This window comes from Myotis brandtii, unplaced genomic scaffold (genome assembly GCF_000412655.1).
Source record: "Myotis brandtii unplaced genomic scaffold, ASM41265v1 scaffold502, whole genome shotgun sequence".
Taxonomy (NCBI): Eukaryota; Metazoa; Chordata; class Mammalia; order Chiroptera; family Vespertilionidae; genus Myotis; species Myotis brandtii.
The window spans coordinates 343795-350876 of NW_005369142.1; the positions used below are offsets into that span (position 1 = coordinate 343795).

The 7082-nt window shown below is 41.1% G+C and overlaps 1 pseudogene; it reads left to right on the forward strand.

Moving 5' to 3' along the window:
- Positions 1-1178, forward strand: part of LOC102245049 — a 3684-nt pseudogene extending 2506 nt beyond the window's left edge.
- Positions 1179-7082: the final 5904 nt, after the last annotated feature.

Genomic DNA, 7082 nt, shown 5'->3' on the forward strand with positions numbered 1-7082 from the left:
ACCCCCTGATGGGCCCTGCTCTGTGCATGACAGGGGGCAGCGCCCCAACCCCCTGATCGGCCCATGCTCTGTGCATGACAGGGGGTGGCGCAGCAACCTCCCCATCGACCCTGCCTTGAGTGTGACAGGGGGTGGCGCCCCAACCCCCCAATCGGCCCTGCTCTGAGTCCGACCAGGGGCTGCACCTAGGGATTGGGCCTGCCTTCTGCCACCCGTGACCGGGCCTAAACCAGCACGTCGTTATCTCCTGAGGGGTCCCAGACTGTGAGAGGACACAAGTGGGGCTGAGGGACACCCCCCCCACCAGTGCACAAATTTTTGTGCACCGGGCCTCTAGTATATATATAATATTGATTTCAGAAAGGAAGGAAGAAGGAGAGAGAGATTGAAACGTCAATGATGAGAATCATTGATTGGCTGCCTCCTACACGCCTCCAGGGAACCGAACCCACAACACAGGCATGTGCGCTTGACTAGAATCCAACCAGGACCCTTTGATCCCCAGGCCAACACTCTATCCACTGAGCCAAATCAGCCAGGGCAGAGATGTGTATTCTTATTGATGAAAATGACAATAAAATTGGGCTGAGACCAAAAAGAATTGTCACCTGAATGAAAACATTGAGAAAGGATTATTGCATGGAGCTTTTAGTGTCTTCTTATTCAACACTGAAAATAAGCTCCTGCTACAGCAGAGATCAGATGCTAAAATTACCTTTCCAGGTTGTTTTACCAATACTTGTTGTAGTCATCTCTTAAGTAACCCAGAAGAGCTTGAAGAAAATGAAGCAATTGGAGTAAGGCAAGGAGCACAGAGGTGTTTTAAAGGCTGAACTGGGAATTCCCATGGAACAGGTTCCCCCAGAAGAAATTAATTATCTGACTCAAATTCACTATAAGGCCCCATCTGATAGTATCTGCGGAGAACATGAAATTGATTACATAGTGTTTGTGAGAAAGAACGTGACTTCGGATCCAGACCCTAATGAGATTAAAACTTATTACTATGGGTCAAAGGAATTGGTGGAAGAAATGCTGAAAAAGGCGGCCAGCGGTGAAATTAAGATAACTCCATGTTTCAATGTATTGCAGAGGCTTTTTTCTTTACATGGTGGGATAACTTAAATAATTTGAATCAGTTTGCTGACCATGAGAAAATACACAGAATGAATGATTAGTAAAATACTAAAATACTAAAAAAATGACTCTACTTAGTAAACTTAATGATTTTTTAAAAATTGGGTTCCCCATTAGAATTCTCATTGGATATATTGATATTTTACACCCCGAATTTGTGTGGAGAATTCTTATTTGTATCACAGACCCCATATATATGCACTCTTATTTGTAAAGGACATTTATGAAATATTATTTTTAAAAAGCAAATCAATTAAACTTACCTGTCTAAACAGTCCTGACAAATTTGAACAAATAAGTGAAGCTCTTTATTTTCAATGTGTTGAGACATTTTCAGAACTTGTAGAGCACTTTATTTGCCAGGTGCTTTACATATCATTAAAGTTTTATCATAGTCCAGAAAAATGTGCAACAGAAACTGTTTGCTAAACTATTTCAGAACAGCTCAAAATAACTTTCCATATTAAGATATTAAACTAGGGGCGCAGGTCCAAGGTAAAAAATGGTATGTGTTCTGATTTCTATCAAGGTCTATGTTCTCAGAATTACAGAGGACAGACAGGATATTTATAAAATGGAAATTGGGTCATACTCTACCTTAGGGATTCTTACCACTGGTTCTGTTAACATTTGGGTTGGGTAATTCTTTGTTGTGGGGGTTCATCCTGTGCCTTAAAGGACATATAGCAGCATCCTTGGGTCCTTCCCACTATTTGCCATTGGTACCCACCCCACACCCCATCACAGTAACAGTGACTACCGATGCCAAATGTGTGCTGGAGGGCAAAGGTGCTCCCGTTGAGAACCACTGCTCTACAAAGTCATGTCATATTGGGGGGAAGCAGAGGGAATTAAACAGAAAGGTTAATATTTGTGTTAAATGGAATTGGGGTCTGGAGTATGTGTGTATTAATATTTAAACTGTACCTTGATTGATTCACTTTTTAAAACTCTTGCATAAATTTCTCAGTTTGAAATTTCAAGACAGCTTTATTATCCTTGAATGCTATGTAATAATAATGAAAAAGAAAAATTTATTTCTTACAAGCTAAATATTTTATAAATTCAATGGAAGAATCCATTTCTTGTTAACTCTGGACAGATAATTCATAATTTAAGGAAAAAGTGTCACAAGTATTAATTTTACTGAAAAGTAAAAACAATTTAAAAATTACATTAAAATTTTTTAATCTCATATTTTGTTGAATTATTCTTTATTTCACTTTTATTCTATAGGCATGATTTTATTTAGGTCTTTGAATATTGTCACAATAATTCCTTAAAGTCTTTCTAAGCTAAATGCTAAATCTGGGGAAATTCAGAGAGTTTCACCTGATTACTTTTTTTTCTGTATCATACTTTCTTGGTTTTTTTGCATGTCCTGTAATTTCTTATTGAATACTGCATAAAATAACAACTCTAGATTGTTATTTTATTCTCTGAGGGTTACTGTTGATTATTTAATAACTAGCTTGAACTAAAGCTGTGAAGTGTGTCTCAGACATAATGACTCGACTCATTCTTTTTGTTCCTTGTTTTTATTTTTAAGTCTGGTTTTCCAAGAATCACTAATGTATTCACATAGGTCAGTGTTCATGCAAAGATTTTTCACACGTTGTGCTTAAGGACCACAGCCAGTAATGTTCTTTTGCTCTCCTGATGGATTTGTGTGTGGCCTGGAAAACAAGCACATTCAAAATTCAGGCCACTTGCAAGTCAGCCTCAGCTTGTAATTTCCACCAAGCTTCCTTGTGTCTTTCTATGCATGTGGATATTCTATCTGCCAGGAATGTATATGTGGCTTGGGCTTATTTCTGTCTCTACCTGCACACAGCCTGGAATAAGTGGAGAGCTTATCAAACCCTTTGATTGGTTCACTTCCTGGAAATCCTTGTTAAATCTTTAGCTAGTCCACCTGTCCACTGTTGACCCCAAATGGGATCACAACTTCAGGCTAGCAGAGTTGTTGGTTCTCCTTGTTTATTTGAGTGGCAGTGTTTTTAACTCAGGTCTTTATAACAACCACAAAAGGATTCATTCAAGAAGAATTTAACCTGCATTGTAAAATTAATTCTAAGTAGTTCATTAGCAATTAACATAAGTATGGCTATTACTACAGTATCCTATATAATAAAAATCCAGCGACCGAAATGGCAGAACAACCAGGGACCAGAATGACTGCCACCCCTTGACCCACCCAGCCCTGCCCCCCAGCGGGGACCCCCACCCTGATCGTGGCTGGGGCTGGTCTGCAAACCACCCACAGCCCCTCACCCCAGATGGCCCTGCCCCCCAGTGGGGACCCCCACCCCAATAGGGGGCATGGTCAACCTGCAAACAGCCAGTGGCGAATGGGGAACTGGGGGTGGGTGGCATCAGGGCTGCTGCGGGCAGCCAGGGAAGATGGCCCTGATCGCAGGCCAGGCCTAGGGACCGTATCCAGGCATGAATTTCATGAGCCGGGCCTCTAGTGTTTTTTATAATTACAAATTTCTCTTTTATAATGGATTAATATGGAGTATGGAGCAACTGTTAAAACATGGATTCTAGATTTAGAATGCCTGAATTTCCACCTTAGCTCTACCATTCTAAACTTGAAATAATATGGGGAAAAAATACTTTATTATAAAATGGGACTGATAAAAATAATGTCTAAAAGGTTGAAGTGAAGATTAAATAAAATCATATATGTCTAAAGCATTTGGCAAAGCAATCTACTCACTGTAGATTATAAAGTCCTTGATTGTGTATAATTTGGGTTTGGGTCATATTACTACCTGGGTTCTGATCTTGTTCTCCTTAAGTGATCCCAAGTTTTTTTGGGGGGAGTTTTTTTTTTCCCATTGAGCAGATAATATTCTTGATACCAATGCTGATGCATAAATTGCACACAAAAAAGTATTGTAGCTTAAAGTTCAATTAACAAACTGTGAGTCTAATGCCTCATCTATTTGTACTTCATCAACTATATCTCTATCACTTTTATGCTGGTATTTCTTTTTTCTCTCTCTAGATACCTTTGTACTGATATGTTCAACCCAGAAACTACAAAGTTTAGTGCTCTCCTAAATACAAACTTTTTGAATGTTTGTGACCGTTTTTTTGCTATTCTGCTGCAGAGGAAGCGACTCTTGGGTGACTATACTCTGATGTATTAAAAGATTTCTCTGAAACTCTCTTCCAATACTTTATTCCATAAAGTTCATTCCTTTTTGCTTATTTCCTGTTCCTTGATACAAATATTTATATGATTCTTTAGGAGCTGGGCCTAGTCTAGCTAACACAAAGTTTTGCTATTTAACTGTTTCATATTTAGTGCATACTAGAAGCCCGGCACACAAAATTCGTGCACTGGTACAGTCCCCACGCCTGGCCTGCGATCAGGGCCATCTTCCCCGGCTGGCCACAGCTGGCCCTGCCCGCCACTGCCACCCACCCCCAGTTCCCCATTCACCATCAGGTGATCGGAGCCTGCTGGCCCGGGGGGAGGAATGGAGAGGTCGGCCGTTCTACCCACTCACCAGCCCCACCCCTGCCATGGGTTGCCCTCTTTGTTTGGGGCAACTGGTGGAGCGGGGGCCTTGGCCTGGCACCACCCACATCGCCTGCCACCCATCCCCAGTTCCCCATTCACCATTGGGTGATCGGTGCCTGCCGGCCGGGGAAAAGGACCAAGAGGTGGTCAGTGTGCCTCATAGTGACTGGTTGAGTGGTCATTCTGGTCGTTCCACTATTAGAATTAATGGGGGCCCCAGATCAAGGTGGGAGTCCCTGCTGGGGGGCAGGGCTGGCCAGGGTGCGAGGTTTGCATGCTGACCACACCCTTGATCAGGGTGGGGATCCTCGCTGAGGGACAGGGCCAGCCTGGGCGAGGGGCCGCTGGGCAGTTTGCCGGCCGGCCATGCCCCCTATTGAGCTGGGTGTCCCCCTGGAGGGGCAGGGCCAGCTGGGGTGAGGGGCTGCGGGCAGTTTGCAGGTGGGACACCCCCAATTGGAGTGGGATCCCCACTGGGGGGTGGGGCCAGCTGGGGCAAAGGGACATGGGGGGTTTGCATGCTGGCCACACCCCTGATTGGGGTGGGGGTCCCCACTGGGAGATGGGACTGGCCTGGGCGAGGGGCCACTGGGTGGTTTGAAGGCTGGCCCCACCCCCAATTGGGTTGGGGATCCCCAATGGGGGTCTGGGCCATCTGGGGCAAGGGGCCGTGGGGGGTTTGCAGGCCGGACACTCCCAATTGGACTGGGGGTCCCCTCTGGGGGGGTGGGGCTGGCCGGGGCTAGTGGCGGCAGTCATTCTGGTCTCTGGTCATTCTGGTCGTTCTGCCATTTCATGTGCTGGGCTTTTATTATATAGGATATGTTTACTTAATGTTTGTTAGAAAAATTCAACCACTTACCAGAACACTGGGCAATGACATAAAACAAAAAAATAAATAAAACAAAAGCACACTAATCCAAATTTAAGATCTAATTATTTGGAATAATTTATCCAGAGTTTCTCTTTTAGAATCTATGCAAATTGAATTAAATAAATGTCTTCTATGTATTCTTGTGAAGTTTATAATCCTATACAGATGTTGCTATTAGTTATAATAGTTTATATATATTGAATGTTTATATAACCCACCATTATTCTAAGTGCTTTGTATATATTATTTTATTTACACTCACAAAAAGTGTGAGTTTCTTTGACTTTGGTACCATCATTATACCAATTCTACAATTGAGAGAATTATGGCTCAGTGAGATTAAATGTCTTACCCAAAGGCAGAACCAGAAAAATATCAAGCAAGATTAACTACAGAGCCTTGGCTCTTAACTGCCATTCTAAACTTCATCTATAATAATAAAAGTGTAATATGAAAATTGACCAAATGGCCAAACAGCGGAATGACAGTCTGGATGACCTTCCAGACAAAGTCGAGCTGCAAGGGCCAAGGCAGCCGGAGCTGCAAGGGCCAAGCCCCTTGCATGAATTTCGTGCATCAGGCCTCTAGTTCCATAATAATGATCAACATTTACAGAGTACTTACTATCTCTTCTCAGTACCATATAGGTACTCATCTCAGTAACATTTGGTATGATTCCTTTAATCCTAATCAGTGCACTAGGAAGTTGTAATATTATGATGCTCATTTTAAAGATGGGAAAAATGAGGACAGAAAAACTAAGCAACCCACAAGGTCACAAGATAGGAATTAGTGGATCCTGGATTATAAACAAAGCAGATTAACTCAATAGTACAGAAGTTTTCCAGCACTTGATTCTTATTAAATAGTATGTTTAGATAAGGGATAGTCCAGAGAAATTTTTGTTTTAACTGTTTACCCTCTGCCAGAGAATCTTAGCAAATAGAAGGGGGTCTAAATAAAGTTAAAATATATACTAATTATGTAAACACTTTTTATATCTCATGTGTTATCTCTTATGTATATAAGTTACCTAGGCAGATGCCAATAATTCATTTGCATGTGCTAAGAAGAGGCTAATGAAAGCCAGTTAAATCAATGGGCCTATTTTAGGAACTTGATCTTGAAGAGACAACTGAATGAATGCAATTCAATGAAGTAAAACAAAATTAAGATTATGTTTCCACAAAAATAGAAAATATTTTGATCAATTGTGCTATTCAGATATTTATTCACAAATACTTAATGTATCCAAAAGAATGAGATTATCAAATCAAAATACAAATCTAGTCAAAAACCAAACTCAAAAACTTGACCTTACAAGGATTTGAAAATGCACTAGAAGAAAAGTATTATTATTGGTGATTTAATTATGTTGCTCTTTTCTAGTAAAACTTACCAGCAATAACATGTATTGTAATAGAATTTGAATATGCCAATGCTTTTTTCTAAAATTGAATTCTTCAATTTTATCATTTGAAACTGTAAAGTACAATGATCCTATATAATAAAAGGGTAATATGCAAATTGACCCTA